The sequence below is a fragment of the Pseudophryne corroboree genome, assembly GCF_028390025.1.
Source record: "Pseudophryne corroboree isolate aPseCor3 chromosome 3 unlocalized genomic scaffold, aPseCor3.hap2 SUPER_3_unloc_43, whole genome shotgun sequence".
Classification (NCBI taxonomy): Eukaryota; Metazoa; Chordata; class Amphibia; order Anura; family Myobatrachidae; genus Pseudophryne; species Pseudophryne corroboree.
In genome coordinates, this window is record NW_026967534.1 from 981,098 (window position 1) to 1,005,325 (window position 24,228).

General features: G+C 49.1%; 1 protein-coding gene across 2 annotated transcripts in view; it reads right to left on the minus strand.

The window, feature by feature from the left end:
• Nucleotides 1-24,123, minus strand: part of LOC134984248 (gastrula zinc finger protein XlCGF26.1-like) — a 43,744-nt gene extending 19,621 nt beyond the window's left edge. For both annotated transcript variants that reach the window (XM_063949873.1, XM_063949872.1), the window contains exons 1-2: nt 24,031-24,123; nt 23,681-23,888 (exon numbers count right to left, since the gene is read on the minus strand). The gene's annotated coding sequence lies outside the window, so the exon portion shown is untranslated. The remainder of the gene's footprint in view (nt 1-23,680; nt 23,889-24,030) is intronic.
• Between the last annotated feature and the right edge of the window lie 105 nt (nt 24,124-24,228).

Sequence of the window (24,228 nt, forward strand, 5' to 3'; positions counted from 1 at the left end):
TGTGCGACCCTGACCAAGTAGCCGCTCGTCAAAGCTGTAAAGCCGAGACACCCCGGGCAGCTGCCCAGGAAGAACCCACCAACCGAGTAGAGTGGACCTGAACCGATTTCGGAACCGGCAAGCCTGCCATAGAATAAGCATGCTGGATAGTAAGCCTGATCCAGCTAGCAATAGACTGCTTAGAAGCAGGGCACCCAATTTTATTGGGATCATGGAAAACAAACTGCGAAAACAAACAGCGAGTCAGTCTGTGACCAGCCGTCCGCTTCACATAAATTTTCAAAGCCCTCACAACATCTAAGGACTTTGAAGAAGCAGAAGTGTTGGTAATCACCGAAATCACAATAGGTTGGTTGATGTGAAATGCAGACACCACCTTAGGAAAGAACTGCTGATGAGTTCTGAGCTCAGTGCGATCCTCATGTAAAATCAAGTAGGGGCTCTTGTGAGGCAATGCCGCCAGTTCCGACACGCGCCTGGCCGAAGCCAGGGCCAACAGTGTAACTGTTTGCCACGTATGAAACTTAACGTCCACTGCCTGTAAAGGCTCAAACCAATCCGATTGGAGGAACTGCAACACCACTTTGAGATCCGAAGGTGTCATAGGAGGCACAAAGGGCGGTTGGATGTGCAGAACACCCTTCAAAAAAGTCTGAATCTCAGGAAGAGACGCCAATTGCTTCTGAAAGAAAATGGACAAGGCCGAAATCTGGACTTTCAAGGAGCCCAAACGGAGGCTCACATCCACTCCTGCCTGCAGAAAAAGGAGAAACTGTCCCAGCTTAAATTCCGTCGCAGGAATTTTCCTGTTCTCACACCAAGATCCTTATTTCTTCCAAATACACTTGGATCAAGGTTGGAATAACCTTATCCAGAATCCCTTTCTGGGCTAGAATTTGACGCTCAACCTCCATGCTGTCAAATTTAGCCGCGGTAAGTCTTGATAGACGAACGGCCCCTGTTGCAGAAGATCCTCTCGAAGAGGAAGAGGCCACAGGTCCTCCAGGAGCAACTCCAGTAGATCCGCGTATCAGGCCCTTCTTGGCCAGTCCAGAGCAATGAGAAATGCTTGAACCTTTTCCCTTTTTATTCTTTTGAGAATCCTTGGGATTAACAGAAGTGGTGAAAACACGTAGACCATCTGGTAGACCCACGGAGTCACCAGAGATTCCGCCTCCACTGCTTGCGGGTCTCTCGACCTGGAACAATATGGCTTGAGCTTCTTGTTGAGACGAGAGGCCCTCATGTCGATTTGGGGAAGTCCCGACGTGCCAGGGACTCAAACACCTGCGGGTGAAGGTCCCACTCTCCTGGATGGACGCCGTGTCTGCCGAGGGAGTTCGCTTCCCAGTTGTCCACTCCCGGAATGAAGATTGCCAACAACGCCACCGCATGTCTTTATGCCCAGAGGAGAATCCTTTTTACCTCCAAAATTGCAGCTCTGCTTTTCGTTCCGCCTTGTCGGGTTATGTACACTACTGCCGTCACATTGTCCGACTGAACTTGTATGGCCTGATCTTGAAGAAGATGGGATGCCTGTAGAAGGGCGTTGTATATGGCTCTGAGTTCCAGAATGTTGATCGGAAGAATAGATTCTTGACTTGACCATTTTCCTTGGAACTGTTCCCCTTTGGTAACTACTCCCCAACTGAGGCTTGCGTCTGTGGGTAGCAGAATCCAATTTTGAATCCCGAACCGTCGGCCTTCAGTTAGGTGAGAAGTCTGAAGACACCACAGAAGAGAAATCCTGGCTCTTGGCGACAGATGTATCCTCTGGTGCATGTGGAGATGCGATCCGGACCATTTGTCCAACAGATCCAGCTGGAAGGGCCTTGCATGAAACATTCCATATTGCAGAGATCAGTAAGAGGCCACCATTTTCCCCAAGAGGCGAATGCACAGGTGCACCAAAATTCGGGTCGGCTTTAGAACGTCCCGTACCATCAACTGGATCACCAATGCCTTTTCCATTGGGAGGAATACACTCCGCGCATCCGTATCCAGTATCATTCCGAGGAACGAAAGCCTCCGTGTTGGTTCCAGGTGAGATTTAGGCAGGCTTAGAATCCACCCGTGATCCTGGAGTAACATCGTTGAGAGGGCAATGCTGTGTAACAACTTCTCCCTGGATGGTGCTTTGATTAGTAGGTCATCAAGGTACGGTATTATGTTCACTCCCCGCAAGCGGAGGAGCAACATCAACTCTGCTATTACCTTGGTTAACACCCGTGGCGCCGTGGAGAGTCCAAATGGCAGTGCCTGGAACTGGTAGTGGCATTCCTGTAACGCAAACCTGAGATAAGCCTGATGAGGCGGCCAAGTCGGGACATGAAGGTACGCATCCTTGATGTCCAGAGACATCCGGAAATCCCCATCCTCCAGACCTGAGATCACCACTCTTACAGACTCCATCTTCAATTTAAACACCTTTAAATATGGGTTCAGAGACTTGAGGTTTAAAATAGGTCATACCAAACCGTCTGGTTTCGGCACTACAAACAGTTTGGAATCATAACCCTTATTTTGTAGGTGAGGTGGAACTGGAACAATGGCCTGAGCCTGTACCAGTTGTTGAATTGCTGCCTGTAAGGTCAAGGTTGCTTCTGGAGAAGCTGGTAAACCGGATTTGAAGAATCTGGGAGGTGAGAGTTCTTGAAATTCCAGTATTTATCCCTGTGCGATAAGATATTTCACCTAGGTATCTAGGCATGACGTTGCCCAGATGTGACTGAAATAACGTATCCGGGCTCCCACCTGCCTGTCTTCTAGGCAGTGTGGTCCACTGTGATGCTGAAGGCTTTGAGGAAGCAGAACCAGAGGTCTGTTCCTGAGAACCTGCAGCTACGGCTATTCTGGGTTTACCTTTACCGCCTCTGAAGGCTGTAAAAGAATCCTTGAACTTGTTTTTAAATTTAGCCATCCGAAAGGACTGCAAAGTCAGAGCAGAGGGTCGCTGCAGAAGGAAGGTATGTAGACTTACCCGCAGTGGCCTTAGATATCCAAGTATCTAGTTCATCTCCAAGCAGAGCTTCGCCCGTGAATGGTAGGCTCTCCACGCCTTTTCTGGAATCCGCATCCGCAGTCCACTAGTGTAGCCACAAGCCCCTGCGTGCTGACACTACCATGGCAGTGGTGCATGCATTGAGTAAACCAATTTCTTTTATGGCCTCCACCATAAAGTTGGCAGCATCTTGGATGTGCTGTAGGAGTTAATGTCATCCCTGGTTAGTGAATCTATATCTTCAATTAGATTATCAGACCATCTTGCAATTGCCCTAGTGATCCATGCACAAGCAATATTGGGTCTCTGGGCTACCCCAGCCGACAAGTATATAGATTTGAGAGTGGTCTCACTCTTACAGTCAGCCGCGTCCTTTAAGGACACCGCCCCGGGAACCTGTAAGACTATCTTTCACAACAACCTGGGCACAGATGCGTCCACTATTGGTGGGTTTTCCCATTTTTTTCTATCCTCCAAAGTAAAGGGGAAGGAAGAAATTAACCTTTTTGGGATCTGAAATTTTTGGTCAGGGTTCACCCAAGCTTCTTCAAAGAGGACATTTGACTAATTTGAAGCCGGAAAAGTAGCTGAGGATTTCTTTTTTGTATTAAAGTAAGATTCCTCAATTACTTCCTCTGCCCTGACAGGAATATGTAAGACAGTTCTAACCGCCTCTATGAGGGCCTGGATACCCTGTGCCAGGACAGCACACCCCTCCACTGGCATCCATATCATCCGGATCCGGATCAGTGTCACCCTGCATGACTTGGGCCAGAGTACGCTTTTGTGGGCAAATGGCGAGGGATTGAGACACAGGTATGGGAGCTGAATCTTTGTTGATCAGGTCATCCATAGACTGCCTTAAGAATTGTGTCTCCCTTTCATTATGAGATAGCTTAGTGCAAATATTAGAAATCATCCCTTTAATGGAAGCCAACCACGGGGGTTCAGCCCCACTAGCTTGAGAGGGAGCACAATCTTGGGTGCAGGGTAGTGAGTCCCCAGGGGATTAGAGACATTCTGCAGTACAAGAGACACAGTCCATGGACATGATTGTGAAAGGGACACACACACACACACACACACACACACACACCAGGTGAAACACAGTATATGTAGGCAGGGTCCTCAGAAATCAGAGCCAGCCACACAGCGCCCCTTTAGCAAAGTTAAACTGAGCTGGGTCGCAATAACAAGCACTTTAGTAGAGTTTTATAAATTTACACCCCCCCCCTTTCACTGAGACCCCCTGGTACCGCTGAGGGGACCTGGAGTCCTTGTGGAGGAGCAGCGCTTCCCTGTGAATGCTTCCTGTATGAGCTGCAGAGGTAAAATGGTGCTGGAGAGCTGTAGGATCCGCTCTGGGTGAAGCCCCGCCCCCTGTAATGGCGACAGCTTCCCGCATTTTTTATACTGGCCTAAGGAACTAAATGTCTAACCAAGTGATTAAAATCCCTGTTAGCACAGTGTGGCCAGTGTGGATATTATAGGCGTCTCAGTGCGGCCCTCTCAGTGGGACCCGCTGCAGCGTGCGTCCTTCTGAGCCTCCCTGGAGCACAGCCTGCATGAAGAGCTGCGCTCCTAGCCTTGTGCCGCCATTCCTACCGGCGACCCACTAACCGGGACGCCCGCGCTGTAATCACCACTCTTCTGTCTTCAGGCTCTGTTAGGGGTGGCGGAATGCTGCGGGAGGGTACGCTGTGCCGTGGTGTGGCTTGCAAATGGCTCCCTCAGGAGCTCAGTGTCCTGACAGCTGAGAAACGGGACCATTAACTCTCTAGGAATTTGGGCCGTTCTCCCCCCTAAGTGCCACGAAGAAGTCAGTCTGCTGCCTAAACAGACCTGACTGAGAATAACAAACATTAAATTAAAAAAATGGAAAACTCTTCAGGAGCTCTCCAAAGCGTGACCGGCTCCTCAAGGCACATTTTCTAAACTGAGTCCGGTAGGAGGGGCATAGAGGGAGGAGCCAGCCCACACTATTAATTTCTTAAAATGCCCATGGCTCCTAGTGGACCCATCTATACCCCCATGGTACTAATGTGGACCCCAGCATCCTCTAGGACGTAAGAGAAAAGTATTTCCCCAAGACAGGTGTGTCTTGGTGGGCACCCTCTGGATCCTATGGACCTTAAAGAAAAAGAGTTCACCATGATAAGTCTAACATAACTCTTATTTTCTTCATCGGGATCCATAGTGATCCACAGTCCTTACATAGGGGATGTCCTAAAGCAGTTTCCCCTAAGGGTGGGGACGCTCCTGAGTAGACAGGAGAATCCAACGTCCTAAGGAAGCTTCCCGAGAGGTAAAGGTATCAAAAGGCATAAAAACCTCAGGAACGTGTTAATAGAAGACAACGTAGCTGCCTTGCAGAGTTGTTCAGCAGTAGCACCTCAGAGAGCCACCCATGAGGGACCTGCTGAATGTATCGAATGAGCAGAGACCGGAACAGGAAGATCAGCTCGAATGTAAGCCTCTGCAATAGTCATGCAAAGCCACCTGGACAGCGTTTGTTTACTAGCTGGCCAGCCTTGCTTATAGAATCCATACAGGACAGATAGAGAATCCGTTTTCCTGATCACTCTGGTACTTTCCACATAAATCCTTAGTGCACGAACCGCATCCAATAAGGCCTCACCAATAACAGGACTAAAAGGCTGGAACCAATATCTCTGTATTTAGATGAAACTTGGACACCATCTTAGGAAGGTGACCCACCTTGGTCCGGAGAACTGCCCTATCTTGATGGAAGGTCAGAAACGAAGGAGGACAGGAAAGCACTCCTAAATCAGACACTCTTCTTGCAGAGGTAATAGCCAGGAGAAATAACACCTTTACAGCCAGCCACTTAAGGTCCACTGACTCTAAAGGCTCAAATGGGGAAGTCTTAAGAGCTTGCAGGACTAGGGATATATCCCAGGAGCCACTGGATGTACAAAGGGAGGCTGGATATGGAGTATTCCTTGAAAAAGGTACGCCCATCTTGTAGTGGAGCGATCTGTCATTGAAACCACACTGATCGTGCAGAAACGTGTACTTTCAGGAATGCTAGGCAAAGACCAAGGTCTAACCCTGCTTGTAGAAAGGCCAGTACCCTGGAGACCCTAAAAAGGTAGGAGGGTCATAGCGCCTAGGCGCACACCACTGAAAATCAGCGTGCCAAATCTGGTAATAGATGTGGGTTGAAGACACAGATTTTCTATATCACTGCATCCGAGAACCCATTCGCTCTAAAAACTGATGACTCGAGAGCAAAGCCGTCAAAGACAGTGGAGCCAGGTTCCAATGCAGACAGGGACCCCGAGACAACAAGTCTGCTCGCTGTGGCAGTAGGAATGGCATGTCTATGGACAGATTTTGGAGATCGGCGAACCAATGGTGCCTGGGCCATACAGAGTAATCAGTATAATGGGGCCTCCTTCCTGTTTAAACTTGCAAAGAAATCTGGGTAACAGCGATACTGGAGAAAACAGGTATCTCTGAAGGAAGGTCCACCGTACTGCTAAAATGTCCACGAAAGCTGCCTGCGGATCTTTGGTCCTGGATCTATAGATTTGGACCTTGTGATTGTGATGCGAGTCCATCAGGTCTACATCCGGCAGACCCCATCTGTTTACCAGGTTCTGGAACACTTCAGGGTGCAGAGACCATTCGCCGCTGTGGACATCCTGCCGACTGAGGAAGTCTGCTCCCCAGTTGAGGATTCCTGGCAGAAACACAGCCGAGATGGCCGGAAGGCGAGTTTCGGCCCACTGGAGCATGCGCTCCACCACTGCCATAGCCAGATGGCTGTGAGTGCCCCCTTGGTGGTTTAGATAGGCAACTGCAGTGGCATTGTCGGACTAAATCTGAACAGGCCTGCCTTGGAGGAGATCCTGAGCCTGAACGAAAGCTCTGTAGACTGCCCGAAGTTCTAGGACATTGATTGGCAAGCAACTTTCGTCTGGAGACCACCGACCCAGAAAGACGTGAGGACCACCCAATCCAGAATCCATAAAAGGACATCCTTTGTCCAAGTGTGACATCTCTAGCCACCAGGTGAGAGACAGATGTACCTCCAGAGATAGTACCATCTTCTCAGCCCTGATCCAACGATACTGCCTGTTCCACCTGGAAAGGATCATATGTTGTAGGGGCCTGGAGTGAAACTGAGCATACTCCACCATATCGAAGGTGGAGACCAAGGACCCCAGAACCTGCATTGCGGAATGTATGGACACCCGGAGATTGTGCAGTAAGTTGTGGACCATTGACTGCAGTTTGGTAACTTTGTCCACTGGCAGGAAGAGCCTCTGTTCCCACAAATCCAGGAGAGCCCCTAGATGCAACATCTGTTGTGAAGGGACAAGGAAGGGCTTTTGCCAATTGATCAGCCACCCGTGGGTCTGTAGAAAGGCAATGGTTATTTGAAGATAGCAGTGCAAAACTTCCTCAGATTGTGCCAGGAGCAACAAGTCGTCCAAATATGGGAGCACACTGATCCCTTGACGACGCAGCTGAGCACCAATCACCGCCATCAGCTTGGTAAATACCCATGGAGCCGTAGCCAGCCCAAAGGGTAGTGCCTGAAACTGGTAATACTGTGGCAGAACAGCAAAGCGGAGGAATCTCTGATGAGTAGGTTCTATAGGAACATGTAGGTAGGCATCCTGAGTATCCAGGGATACCATAAAGTCCCCTGGCTCTGACATCAGAGCAATAGACCGTATTGTTTAAATACAGAATCTGGGCACCCGTAAAAACTTGTTAAGAGATTTCAGATTGAGGATAGGCCGATAGGTCCCATTGGGTTACTGAATCAGGAAATGGGGGTAGTGAAAACCCTTCCTCTGTTGTTCTTGAGAAACAGGGATAATAACCCCTACGTTCAGTAAAAAATTAACAGCTCCTTGGAGCGCCATGGCTGCGCCTTGATCCAATGGAGGAGTCGTGCAAAAAAACTGCTGGGGTGGCGGTCTCACAAATGAGAGGGGATACCCGTGAGGCCACTTCTCGCACCCAGGCGTCTATAGTTGACTGGAGCTATGAGACTGCGAATCGCAGAAGTATGCCTGCCACCCTGGGGTCCCACAGGAGTAGGCCCGCCTCGTCAGGTGGAGGGCTTACCCCTCTGCTTGGGGTTCGGGGAATCTGGCCATCCAGGTTTACTTAGTCTGCGACTTAGCTGCCTTGCTGGAGACAACCTACCATGGAAAAGCCTGCCCTTTCACTTTGCCTTGAAACCGAAAATTCCAAAAGAAAGACATCCCAGCCTTCGGGTTAGATGCTGACGGCAAAAAAGCAGATTTAGAAGCTGACAGTGTAGACACAATATTATCCAATTCTGCACCAAACAGAATGTTTCCAGCGAAAGGCAGAACTTCCAACGCCCTTTTAGACTCTGAATCCGCCATCCAGGAGTGTAGCCAGAGTACACAGCGAGCTACCACTGAAGTAGTCGAGGCCCTGGAAGCCAACAGACTCGTATCCCAGGATGCCTCTTCTATATATCGGGCTGATTTCTTGAGGTTAGCAATAAGAGACAGCTGGTCTATGGAACCATCTAACTTCAGACTGTCCTCTAGTGCATCAGCACAATTAATGTGGAGGAGTGCACCAGGCGTGCCACGTGAACATCCACACGAGGGGGAATTTCCCATTTAGCACACTCTCCTTGTGGTAAAGGGTAACGAGATGCTCTTAGGCACCAGGACCTTCTTACTAGGAGCATTCCAAGCTTCCTGAAGGAGTTCAGCATGATACTCAGTGAGGGAACTCAGCCTTAACCACCTTCTGACGCTTAAAGATGATCCTCCTCACCCGACAAAGAGCCAGAGAGAGAGAGGTGTCCAACTCTTCCTCTGAGGACTCCAGAGTCTAACCACTGTGTAGACTGTAAGGATAACAGAGAGAGAGAGAGAGAGAGAGAAAGAGAAAGAGAGAGGTGTCCAACTCTTCCTCTGAGGACTCCAGAGTCTGGCCACTGTGTAGACTGTAAGGATAACAGAGAGAGAGAGAGAGAGAGAGAGAAAGAGAAAGAGAGAGGTGTCCAACTCTTCCTCTGAGGACTCCAGAGTCTGGCCACTGTGTAGACTGTAAGGATAACACAGAGAGAGAGAGAGAGAGAGAGAGAGAGAGAGAGAGAGAGAGAGAGAGAGGTGTCCAACTCTTCCTCTGAGGACTCCAGAGTCTGACCACTGTGTAGACTGTAAGGGTAACAGAGAGAGAGAGAGAGAGGTGTCCAACTCTTCCTCTGAGGACTCCAGAGTCTGACCACTGTGTAGACTGTAAGGATAACAGAGAGAGAGAGAGAGGTGTCCAACTCTTCCTCTGAGGACTCCAGAGTCTGACCACTGTGTAGACTGTAATGTTTGAAGAAAAAAGAAAGACTCTGTGTTGGGGCACGCTTAAATAAAACTTAACTTTTAATTAGATTTAGGATAAGAGAGTAACACATGGACAGACACACATATATATATATATATATATATAATCCTAGGAGAGGAGGACACAAAGAGAATGAATCTGGACCTCTCTCTCCTTTTATCGTCGGAATCCGAGAGTGAAAAAATTACAGATAAGAATGAAGCACTCTTAATTGGTGTAACAGTTTGAGGTGACAGTGACACCTTAGATGAAAATATAAATGATTATTTTCTACATATTAGAAAAAGATTTCTAATGTAGGTCACAATGGCATTTGATATGACAACAATTTTTCTGAATAGATAAGAAATATAGGTTCATTGTCTGATGCCAATTGTGATGGATGTATCCTGGTATCTTTGTGGCAGGTGAACTGCTAATTTTAGTCTGAGATCAGACTCTGGGTGCACCACCAACAATAATAAATCCTTGAATACCATTTACAGGCATCTCTTATGTAAATGCACTGTTGGTCACAAGGGACAAATTTGTTAAAGAGCCCGTATAAAAAAAAAGATTGAATTTAGTCCTGTGCGGCACCAAATTAACCTTTTTCCACTGTGTAGACTGTAAGGAAAACAGAGAGAGAGGTGTCCAACTCTTCCTCTGAGGACTCCAGAGTCTGACCACTGTGTAGACTGTAAGGATAACAGAGAGAGAGAGAGAGAGAGAGAGAGAGAGAGAGAGAGAGAGAGAGAGAGAGAGGTGTCCAACTCTTCCTCTGAGGACTCCAGAGTCTGACCACTGTGTAGACTGTAAGGAAAACAGAGAGAGAGGTGTCCAACTCTTCCTCTGAGGACTCCAGAGTCTGACCACTGTGTAGACGTAAGGATAACAGAGAGAGAGAGAGAGAGAAGAGAGAGAGAGAGGTGTCCAACTCTTCCTCTGAGGACTCCAGAGTCTGACCACTGTGTAGACTGTAAGGAAAACAGAGAGAGAGGTGTCCAACTCTTCCTCTGAGGACTCCAGAGTCTGACCACTGTCTAGACTGTAAGGATAACAGAGAGCGCTTATGTGCCATACTCATCTGAGGACGGTCTGCTGCAGCAACTGCTGAGAGGTGGCCGACGTGTGGTCTGAGTAGGTCAATAAGTTCATCCACGGAGAATACCCCGGGGAATGCAATGCATGGGGCAATTGCTGCAGAAACCCCACATTAGGCAGCAAAGCAGGAGGCACCAATCGCTCCACCTGTGCAAAAGAAGCCACCCAGGGTGGTTCCTGCACAGGGCCTGGTTGGAGCAGCCGTTGTAGGTTTGGCACACAGCATTTATCACAAATGTTCCTGCAAAAGGTCCTGTGAAGATAATGCTGCCGCACAGGCCTTACATGGAACCAGCACAGGTGCTATATCCTATTTCTTACACTTTGGAAGACCAGAAGCTAAGCACACACAATGTCCAGCTCTAGCAACTGCAGATGTGACGGCCTCCACAAATCACAAAGTCATTGTGAAGTACCACAGCCCGGAACACCCGTACTCACATGTAAGGGATAGATACAATGTAGTCACACAGCCCAGAACACCTGCACTCACATGTAAGGGATAGATACAATGTAGTCACACAGCCCAGAACACCTGCACTCACATGTAAGGGACAGATACAATGCAGTCACACAGCCCGGAACACCTGCACTCACATGTAAGGGATAGATACAATGCAGTCACACAGCCCGGAACACCTGTACTCACATGTAAGGGATAGATACAATGCAGTCACACAGCCCGGAACACCTGTACTCACATGTAAGGGATAGATACAATGCAGTCACACAGCCCGGAACACCTGCACTCACATGTAAGGGATAGATACAATGCAGTCACACAGCCCGGAACACCTGTACTCACATGTAAGGGATAGATACAATGCAGTCACACAGCCCGGAACACCTGCACTCACATGTAAGGGATAGATACAATGCAGTCACACAGCCCGGAACACCCGCACTCACATGTAAGGGATAGATACAATGCAGTCACACAGCCCGGAACACCTGTACTCACATGTAAGAGATAGATACAATGCAGTCACACAGCCCAGAACACCTGCACTCACATGTAAGGGATAGATACAATGCAGTCACACAGCCCGGAACACCTGCACTAACATGTAAGGGATAGATACAATGCAGTCACACAGCCCGGAACACCTGCACTCACATGTAAGGGATAGATACAATGCAGTCACACAGCCTGGAACACCTGCACTCACATGTAAGGGATAGATACAATGCAGTCACACGGCCCGGAACACCTGCACTCACATGTAAGGGATAGATACAATGCAGTCACACGGCCCGGAACACCTGCACTCACATGTAAGGGACAGATACAATGCCGTCACACAGCCCGGAACACCTGTACTCACATGTAAGAGATAGATACAATGCAGTCACACAGCCCGGAACACCTGCACTCACATGTAAGGGATAGATACAATGCAGTCACACAGCCCGGAACACCTGCAGTCACATGTAAGGGACAGATACAATGCAGTCACACAGCCGGAACACCTGCACTCACATGTAAGGGATAGATACAATGCAGTCACACAGCCCGGAACACCTGCACTCACATGTAAGGGATAGATACAATGCAGTCACACAGCCCGGAACACCTGTACTCACATGTAAGGGATAGATACAATGCAATCACACAGCCCGGAACACCTGCACTCACATGTAAGGGATAGATACAATGCAGTCACACAGCCCGGAACACCTGTACTCACATGTAAGGGATAGATACAATGCAGTCACACAGCCCGGAACACCTGTACTCACATGTAAGGGATAGATGCAATGCAGTCACACAGCCCGGAACACCTGCACTCACATGTAAGGGATAGATACAATGCAGTCACACAGCCCGGAACACCTGCACTCACATGTAAGGGATAGATACAATGCAGTCACACAGCCCGGAACACCTGCACTCACATGTAAGAGATAGATACAATGCAGTCACACAGCCCGGAACACCTGCACTCACATGTAAGGGACAGATACAATGCAGTCACACAGCCCGGAACACCTGCACTCACATGTAAGAGACAGATACAATGCAGTCACACAGCCCGGAACACCTGCACTCACATGTAAGGGATAGATACAATGCAGTCACACAGCCCGGAACACCTGCACTCACATGTAAGGGATAGATACAATGCAGTCACACAGCCCGGAACACCTGCACTCACATGTAAGAGATAGATACAATGCAGTCACACAGCCCGGAACACCTGTACTCACATGTAAGGGATAGATGCAATGCAGTCACACAGCCCGGAACACCTGCACTCACATGTAAGGGATAGATGCAATGCAGTCACACAGCTCGGAACACCTGCACTCACATGTAAGAGATAGATACAATGCAGTCACACAGCCCGGAACACCTGCACTCACATGTAAGGGATAGATGCAATGCAGTCACACAGCCCGGAACACCTGCACTCACATGTAAGAGATAGATACAATGCAGTCACACAGCCCGGAACACCTGTACTCACATGTAAGGGATAGATGCAATGCAGTCACACAGCCCGGAACACCTGCACTCACATGTAAGGGATAGATGCAATGCAGTCACACAGCCCGGAACACCTGCACTCACATGTAAGGGATAGATACAATGCAGTCACACAGCCCGGAACACCTGCACTCACATGTAAGGGATAGATACAATGCAGTCACACTGCCCGGAACACCTGCACTCACATGTAAGGGATAGCTACAATGCAGTCACACAGCCCGGAACACCTGCACTCACATGTAAGGGATAGATACAATGCAGTCACACGGCCCGGAACACCTGCACTCACATGTAAGGGACAGATACAATGCAGTCACACAGCCCGGAACACCTGTACTCACATGTAAGAGATAGATACAATGCAGTCACACAGCCCGGAACACCTGTACTCACATGTAAGGGATAGATACAATGCAGTCACACAGCCCGGAACACCTGCAGTCACATGTAAGGGACAGATACAATGCAGTCACACAGCCGGAACACCTGCACTCACATGTAAGGGATAGATACAATGCAGTCACACAGCCCGGAACACCTGCACTCACATGTAAGGGATAGATACAATGCAGTCACACAGCCCGGAACACCTGTACTCACATGTAAGGGATAGATACAATGCAGTCACACACCTGCACTCACATGTAAGGGACAGATACAATGCAGTCACACAGCCCGGAACACCTGTACTCACATGTAAGGGATAGATACAATGCAGTCACACAGCCCGGAACACCTGTACTCACATGTAAGGGATAGATGCAATGCAGTCACACAGCCCGGAACACCTGCACTCACATGTAAGGGATAGATACAATGCAGTCACACAGCCCGGAACACCTGCACTCACATGTAAGAGATAGATACAATGCAGTCACACAGCCCGGAACACCTGCACTCACATGTAAGGGACAGATACAATGCAGTCACACAGCCCGGAACACCTGCACTCACATGTAAGAGACAGATACAATGCAGTCACACAGCCCGCAACACCTGTACTCACATGTAAGGGATAGATGCAATGCAGTCACACAGCCCGGAACACCTGCACTCACATGTAAGGGATAGATACAATGCAGTCACACAGCCCGGAACACCTGTACTCACATGTAAGAGATAGATACAATGCAGTCACACAGCCCGGAACACCTGTACTCACATGTAAGGGATAGATGCAATGCAGTCACACAGCCCGGAACACCTGCACTCACATGTAAGGGATAGATACAATGCAGTCACACAGCTCGGAACACCTGCACTCACATGTAAGGGATAGCTACAATGCAGTCACACAGCCCGGAACACCTGCACTCACATGTAAGGGATAGATACAATGCAGTCACACAGCCCGGAACACCTGCACTCACATGTAAGGGATAGATACAATGCAGTCACACAGCCCGGAACACCTGCACTCACATGTAAGGGATAGATACAATGCAGTCACACGGCCCGGAACACCTGCACTCACATGTAAGGGACAGATACAATGCAGTCACACAGCCCGGAACACCTGTACTCACATGTAAGAGATAGATACAATGCAGTCACACAGCCCGGAACACCTGTACTCACATGTAAGGGATAGATACAATGCAGTCACACAGCCCGGAACACCTGCAGTCACATGTAAGGGACAGATACAATGCAGTCACACAGCCGGAACACCTGCACTCACATGTAAGGGATAGATACAATGCAGTCACACAGCCCGGAACACCTGCACTCACATGTAAGGGATAGATACAATGCAGTCACACAGCCCGGAACACCTGTACTCACATGTAAGGGATAGATACAATGCAGTCACACACCTGCACTCACATGTAAGGGACAGATACAATGCAGTCACACAGCCCGGAACACCTGTACTCACATGTAAGGGATAGATGCAATGCAGTCACACAGCCCGGAACACCTGCACTCACATGTAAGGGATAGATACAATGCAGTCACACAGCCCGGAACACCTGCACTCACATGTAAGGGATAGATACAATGCAGTCACACAGCCCGGAACACCTGCACTCACATGTAAGAGATAGATACAATGCAGTCACACAGCCCGGAACACCTGTACTCACATGTAAGGGATAGATGCAATGCAGTCACACAGCCCGGAACACCTGCACTCACATGTAAGGGATAGATACAATGCAGTCACACAGCTCGGAACACCTGCACTCACATGTAAGGGATAGCTACAATGCAGTCACACAGCCCGGAACACCTGCACTCACATGTAAGGGATAGATACAATGCAGTCACACAGCCCGGAACACCTGCACTCACATGTAAGGGATAGATACAATGCAGTCACACAGCCCGGAACACCTGCACTCACATGTAAGAGATAGATACAATGCAGTCACACAGCCCGGAACACCTGCACTCACATGTAAGGGACAGATACAATGCAGTCACACAGCCCGGAACACCTGCACTCACATGTAAGGGACAGATACAATGCAGTCACACAGCCCGGAACACCCGCACTCACATGTAAGGGATAGATACAATGCAGTCACACAGCCCGGAACACCCGCACTCACATGTAAGGGATAGATACAATGCAGTCACACAGCCCGGAACACCCGTACTCACATGTAAGGGATAGATACAATGCAGTCACACAGCCCGGAACACCCGCACTCACATGTAAGGGACAGATACAATGCAGTCACACAGCCCGGAACACCTGCACTCACATGTAAGGGACAGATACAATGCAGTCACACAGCCCGGAACACCTGCAGTCACATGTAAGGGACAGATACAATGCAGTCACACAGCCCGGAACACCTGCACTCACATGTAAGGGATAGATACAATGCAGTCACACAGCCCGGAACACCTGCAGTCACATGTAAGGGATAGATACAATGCAGTCATACAGCCCGGAACACCTGCACTCACATGTAAGGGATAGATACAATGCAGTCACACACCTGTACTCACATGTAAGGGAAAGATACAATGCAGTCACACAGCCCGGAACACCTGCACTCACATGTAAGGGATAGATACAATGCAGTCACACAGCCCGGAAAACTGTACTCACATGTAAGGGATAGATACAATGCAGTCACACAGCCCGGAACACCTGCACTCACATGTAAGGGATAGATACAATGCAGTCACACACCTGTACTCACATGTAAGGGACAGATACAATACAGTCACACAGCCCGGAACACCTGCACTCACATGTAAGAAACAGATACAATGCAGTCACACAGCCCGGAACACCTGTACTCACATGTAAGGGACAGATACAATGCAGTCACACAGCCCGGAACACCTGCACTCACATGTAAGGGATAGATACAATGCAGTCACACAGCCCGGAACACCTGCACTCACATGTAAGGGACAGATACAATGCAGTCACACAGCCGGAACACCTGTACTCACATGTAAGGGATAGATACAATGCAGTCACACAGCCCGGAACACCTGCACTCACATGTAAGGGATAGATACAATGCAGTCACACAGCCCGGAACACCTGCACTCACATGTAAGGGATAGATACAATGCAGTCACACAGCCCGGAACACCTGCACTCACATGTAAGGGATATATACAATGCAGTCACACAGCCCAGAACACCTGCACTCACATTTAAGGGAATATCAGTGTTCGCAAAAACGCGCTATAGCGTGTATTTTACCCTGTTTTGATGATCAGGGACTCACATTTTAAAAGTGGGCGGGTCCCTGAGGACGCGCTCTGCTACAGCCAATCAGATGCTCTCTGGTTATGTCCTGGCGTGGCAGCAGGGGTGAGTGTGTGCGCTGACTGTTAAAGGGAGCGCCGGCAGAACTTTGTGTGGCGGTGGCGGGGACCAAGTCCTCCCGCAGCAGGGAGCTTACTCAGCGGCAGGAGTCTGTGTGGTCCGTGTCACTGACTGGGAGGAGTCCAGATGCTCAGTGCTCCGGGGGGGGGCTGTGTACATAGTTTTCCTGCGGGTGGAAGGGGGGGGGGGGGGGGGGGGGGGCGGCGTTCCGGTGGCTTGAAGGGGGGGGGGGGCGCCAGAGCTCTGCAACTCCGGGGCAGGAGGGATCCGCGCTGCCGGGGTAGGAGTGCGACTGTGCATGCGGCTTCCTCCCCCCTCCTCTCGGGCAGCACGGTCAAGCAATCTCCAGCCTTCGCTGCTGCCAGGAGAGATGCTGCTGGCGGCAGACGCTGGACTCAGTCCCCGGCCGTGCTGCCCGAGAGGAGGGGGAGGAAGCCGCATGCACAGCCGAACTCCTACCCCCTGGATGCCTCGGCAGCCTGGTGTCTAATCTTCTCCCCCTTCTGCAGCACGGCTCCCATTGCCTGTCATTGCGGGAGATATGCAGCGGGGGGACTGGGAGGGGGGACGGACTGATAGTCGGCGGGGGGGCTCTCCTGTCTTTGATGCAATGGGCCCGCTGAGGGCTTGATCCGTCCCTGTCTGGATGCTCAGCGCTATGTCAGGGGGTGGGGAGTCTGTGTGGATAGTTTTCCTGATGCGTCAGATCCAATATCACCCCCAAAGCTCACACTTTAATTGCCATCTGGCATCCAGAAACATTAGTCATAAGCGTGCGCAGACGCCGACATACAGGTGCAGCTCCGGACTTCTCCCCCTCCGCGGCATTATAGTTTACTCTCACCTCCCCTGTCCTGGGCGGCCCAGGTGAGCAGTCTTATGTCCCAGTGGAAGGGGTGGAGGACGTAGTCAGTTACCTGGCGGAGCGGCACCCGTATGTCAGCGTCTGCGCACGCCTACGATTACAGTAGTGCAGCCACTATGTAGTACACCCCTAGTGAGATGTACAATGTAAAGATACCAACTCCAACCTCAGTGATCTCTGTTCTATCACTGCTCTGTGGTTTTCTAGATATTCTAGAATTACACGCCTCAGGGTGTTGTGTGACATGTAGTTCCACAACAGAGCCACAGAAGTCTGTTCAAGAGGGACAATTTCTAGCTCCATGCAGTGTAACACATGGCACCCCCTCTACGGACACCTGCGATGACTGTGGGCACCCCCTTCCCCCGCTGACACCCGCGATCACTGTGTCTGGGGGGATCTGAGGTGGTGGTTGCAATGTGTATAATGCGCTCTACCTGCTGCAATGTGTATAACGTGCTCTACCTGGAGCAATGTGTATAACATGCTCTGCCTGGCGCAATGTGTATAACGTGCTCTCCCAGCTGCAATGTGTATAACGTACTCTACCTGCTGCAATGTGTATAACGGGCTCTACCTGCTGCAATGTGTATAACGCACTCTACCTGGCGCAATGTGTATACCGCGCTCTGCCTGGCGCAATGTGTATAACGTGCTCTACCTGCTGCAATGTGTATAACGTTTTCTACCTGCTGCAATGTGTATAACACGCTCTACCTGCTGCAATGTGTATAACGTGCACTACCTGGTGCAATGTGTATAACGTGCTCTACCTGCTGCAATGTGTATAACCTGCTCTACCTGCTGCAATGTGTATAACGTGCTCTACCTGCTGCAATGTGTATAACGTGTTCTACCTGCTGCAATGTGTATAACGTGCTCTACCTGCTGCAATGTGTATAACGTGCTCTACCTGCTGCAATGTGTATAACGTGCTCCACCTGCTGCAATGTGTGTAACGTGCTCTACCTGCTGCAATGTGTATAACGTGCTCTACCTGGTGCAATGTGTATAACGTGCTCTACCTGCTGCAATGTGTATAACGTGCTCTACCTGGTGCAATGTGTATAACGTGCTCTACCTGCTGCAATGTGTATAACGCGCTCTACCTGCTGCAATGTGTGTAACGTGCTCTACCTGCTGCAATGTGTATAACGTGCTCTACCTGCTGCAATGTGTGTAACGTGCTCTACCTGGTGCAATGTGTATAACGTGCTCTACCTGGTGTAATGTGTATAACGTGCTCTACCTGCTGCAATGTGTACAACGTGCTCTACCTGGTGCAATGTGTATAACGTGCTCTACCTGCTGCAATGTGTATAACACGCTCTCCCTGCTGCAATGTGTATAACGCGCTCTACCTGCTGCAATGTGTATAACGCGCTCTACCTGCTGCAATGTGTATAACCTGCTCTACCTGCTGCAATGTGTATAACGTGCTCTACCTGCTGCAATGTGTATAACGTGCTCTACCTGCTGCAATGTGTATAACGTGCTCTACCTGCTGCAATGTGTATAACGTGCTCTACCTGCTGCAATGTGTATAAAGTGCTCTACCTGCTGCAATGTGTATAACGTGCTCTACCTGCTGCAATGTGTATAACGTGCTCTACCTGATGCAATGTGTATAACGTGCTCCACCTGCTGCAATGTGTATAACATGCTCTACCTGCTGCAATGTGTATAACGTGCTCTACCTGGTGCAATGTGTATAACGTGCTCTACATGCTGCAATGTGTATAACACGCTCTACCTGCTGCAATGTGTATAACGTGCACTACCTGGTGCAATGTGTATAACGTGCTCTACCTGCTGCAATGTGTATAACCCGCTCTACCTGCTGCAATGTGTATAACGTGCTCTACCTGCTGCAATGTGTATAACGTGCTCTACCTGCTGCAATGTGTATAACGTGCTCTACCTGGTGCAATGTGTATAACGTGCTCTACCTGCTGCAATGTGTATAACGTGCTCTACCTGCTGCAATGTGTATAACGTGCTCTACCTGCTGCAATGTGTATAACGTGCTCTACCTGCTGCAATGTGTATAACGTGCTCTACCTGCTGCAATGTGTATAACGTGCTCTACCTGCTGCAATGTGTATAACCTGCTCTACCTGCTGCAATGTGTATAACGTGCTCTACCTGCTGCAATGTGTATAACGTGCTCTACCTGCTGCAATGTGTATAACGTGCTCTAACCGGCTGCAATGTGTATAATGTACTCTACCTGGTGCAATGTGTATAATGTGCTCTACCTGGCGCAATGTGTATAACGTGCTCTACCTGGTGCAATGTGTATAACGTGCTCTACCTGGTGTAATGTGTATAACGTGCTCTACCTGCTGCAATGTGTACAACGTGCTCTACCTGCTGCAATGTGTGTAACGTGCTCTACCTGGTGCAATGTGTATAACGTGCTCTACCTGCTGCAATGTGTATAACGTGCTCTACCTGCTGCAATGTGTATAACGTGCTCTACCTGCTGCAATGTGTATAACCTGCTCTGCCTGCTGCAATGTGTATAACGTGCTCTACCTGGTGCAATCTGTATAACGTGCTCTACCTGCTGCAATGTGTATAACGTGCTCTACCTGGTGCAATGTGTATAAAGTGCTCTACCTGCTGCAATGTGTATAACGCACTCTACCTGCTGCAATGTGTATAACGTGCTCTACCTGGTGCAATGTGTATAACGTGCTCTACCTGCTGCAATGTGTATAACGTGCTCTACCTGCTGCAATGTGTATAACGTGCTCTACCTGCTGCAATGTGTATAACGCACTCTACCTGCTGCAATGTGTGTAACGTGCTCTACCTGCTGCAATGTGTATAACGTGCTCTACCTGGTGCAATCTGTATAACGTGCTCTACCTGCTGCAATGTGTATAACGTGCTCTACCTGCTGCAATGTGTATAACGTGCTCTACCTGCTGCAATGTGTATAACGTGCTCTACCTGCTGCAATGTGTATAATGTGCTGTACCTGCTGCAATATGTATAACGTGCTCTACCTGCTGCAATGTGTATAACGTGCTCTACCTGCTGCAATGTGTATAACGCACTCTACCTGCTGCAATGTGTGTAACGTGCTCTACCTGCTGCAATGTGTATAACGTGCTCTACCTGCTGCAATGTGTATAATGTGCTGTACCTGCTGCAATGTGTATAACGTGCTCTACCTGGTGCAATGTGTATAACGTGCTCTACCTGGTGCAATGTGTATAACGTGCTCTACCTGCTGCAATGTGTATAACGTGCTCTACCTGCTGCAATGTGTGTAATGTGCTCTACCTGCTGCAATGTGTGTAATGTGCTCTACCTGCTGCAATGTGTATAACGTGCTCTACCTGCTGCAATGTGTATAACGTGCTCTACCTGCTGCAATGTGTATAACGTGCTCTGCCTGCTGCAATGTGTATAACGCACTCTACCTGCTGCAATGTGTATAACGTGCTCTACCTGCTGCAATGTGTATAACGTGCTCTACCTGGTGCAATGTGTATAACGTGCTCTACCTGGTGCAATATGTATAACGTGCTCTACCTGGTGCAATGTGTATAACCTGCTCTACCTGCTGCAATGTGTATAACGTGCTCTACCTGCTGCAATGTGTGTAACGTGCTCTACCTGCTGCAATGTGTATAACGTGCTCTACCTGCTGCAATGTGTATAATGTGCTCTACCTGGCACGATGTGTATAACGTGCTCTACCTGGTGCAATGTGTATAACGTGCTCTACCTGGTGCAATATGTATAACGTGCTCTACCTGGCGCAATGTGTGTAACGTGCTCTACCTGCTGCAATGTGTATAACGTGCTCTACCTGGTGCAATATGTATTATATGCTCTACCTGGCACAGTGTGTATAACATGCTCTACCTGGTGCAATGTGTATAAGCGACACTACTGTGCGGTGTAATATGGATTGCCACTATTATGTGGCCACGCCCCTTCCCCATGAAGCCATGCCCCTAAATTTTTGCAGCGCGCCTTTGGCGCGCACCGCCTGTAGTTTTGAGTCTGGGAGGTGGAGCTCCAATTCACCTTCTGTCAAAGGGCACCAAAATGTCTAGTTACACAGCTCTGGTGCAGGGTGTCCTGCATGTTACACAGCCCAACACTTTTGTAGTGTCCAAACAAGATTAAGATGAATAAAAACCTTAATTCCGATGGGACCCAGAAAAGGACCGGTAGGACCCCAATTTTTAAAAGTGAGGGGTCCCTGGGACCCACTTTTTTTGGGGCTCAGCGCGATCACTGAGGGATAGATACAATGCAGTCACACAGCAGAGCTAGCACCAGTCACACACAATACAAGTACATAACAATTACAATGGGCACTGACGTCATCTCCTCACACCACAGTGGTAGGTAGGACTAGTGCATGTATAACCTGGCCACTTCTGGAGACAGAACCCAGCATTCCCAGAGCCTGGCATCACACTCATTCCCATTGGAATGTCCCTCAGAGACTCTTATAAGGGAAGCATGTGGGGGAGGGGCAGCCGAGAGGGAATCCCAGCTGTGGAATCTGGCTCTGGGAGAGGACACCCTACCGTGGCTGACATCACCCACCAGGCACCCTGGCCTCCATTATCCTATATATGTATTATATGCATGCCCTGGTGGTCTAGTGTAACCCGTAGCAGCAGCCAGGGATCACATCAGAGCCTGCAGAAGCACGGACTGCATGTATTGTGGGTCCCACGTGCCGGAGAATGCCTTACCTGTCCTCCGGCTGTAGTCCTGGGTCCTGGATGCTGTACTAGCGCGGCGATCAGGAAGTAACCACGCCAGAATCATCAGTCTCTTAGCCTCACTGACGTTGCGGCACCAGCGGGGGATTGTTGGAGCAGCGGCGGCAGCGCTCAGAGAGACTCCCAGCGCTGCTCATTCATTCCTCTCCGCTGTGTGACCGGTGCTCCGGTTTCTGCCAGCACCAACACTAAAACTGCCCACTGGCCAGGGGCGGGGTACATGGGGAGGAGGTCCGGAGCATCCTGGGAAATAAAAGCTTAACTGTGTGATGCCCGGTCGACTCCTACCACCTACACCCCGATGTAAGGACTGTGGATCACTATGGACCCTAATGAAGAAAACGCCTTTAACAGAAAACACCCGATACAAATGTTGCTGCCGACGGACGCAATATTAGCATTTCAGATCACCACCCCCGGGGGAGGCGAGCTGAAATTCGCAAAACTTTTCGTGATCGCGCCCATGACGTTAGTTGGGTTAAGTAGCTTTACAAAGCTAATCCAGACTGCTATGGGCACGATATGCCGAAGAATGGGGGACAGTTGAATATTGCCCCGCAAACTCCTGTCACTGTAGACGTGAGATCGGGCGCGATATTACAATTGAATATCACCCCTTGTGTTATAAACACCCAACTGAGAACAGGGCTGATGGTCCTAGACTACACCACTGGGCAGATACATTTCCATCATTAGTCTGTACTGACTGGCGACCAAACTAATTAAGGGCATGGAGACGATGGAATACAAGGAAAGGCATGTTTACATTGGAAAAGCGGAGACTAAGAGGGGATATGATCAACATCTACAAATATATAAGGGGACAATACACAGAGCTTGCACGGGACCTGTTTTTGGTTAGATCAACACAGAGGACTCGTGGACACTCGCTCAGGTTAGAGGAGAGGAGATTCCGCACAATACGGCGTAAAGGCTTTTTCACGGTAAGGACAATACGTGTTTGGAATTCCCTGCCCGAGGGAGTTGTAATGGCGGAATCTATCAACACCTTTAAGAATGGGTTAGATAAATTCCTACTGGATAAGGATATCCAGGGGTATGGTGCATAGTCATACATTATAGTTACTATAAAAAGGGATAAAATGCAACGGCTGACAGCAGCATCAGTCAGAAATTTTAGTCAAATCATCATGCATAGGACACCACAAATAGGTTAAACTCGATGGACAATTGTCTTTTTTCAACATCAGATACTATGTTACTATGACAGAGGAGGGTGTAGGATAAGAGATTGCTGTAATGACTGAGCAATGAGAATATGTGACTTCTGTAATAAGCGTTTATTACTCACCTGTGCTGATATCTGTAGGGATTTCCTCCTCCTTACACTGCTGATCACCCCTCACATACGTCTCTTCTTCTCCCTCTATATCTTCTGCCTTTATATCAGTCACATATGTCTCTTCTTCTCCCTCTATATCTTCTGCCTTTATATCAGTCACATACGTCTCTTCTTCTCCCTCTGTATCTTCTGCCTTTATATCAGTCAGACAGTCATCCTAAATAGCCAACAAAACAATATACATTAATAATGTCTGATTTCTGATAGTGTAATATCAGTGTATAAAACACACAGCTTCTCTACAGATCATATAGTGACAGTCACTTTGGTATATTGGGGAGACCCTAAATCCCACCTACCTGATCCTCCTGTGGGGTCCTGTGATTCTCCTCTGTACAATCCTGGGAATACAGAGGACGGGGACATCTCTCTGGGGTATCTCTGTTACTGGGCCCATCTGTAGGAGACACACAGTGACTGAGTACAGTGTATATATGTGATTATCAGATGATGTGTGTATATAGGGGGCCCCCATACCTGCTCTCCCCTGTACAATA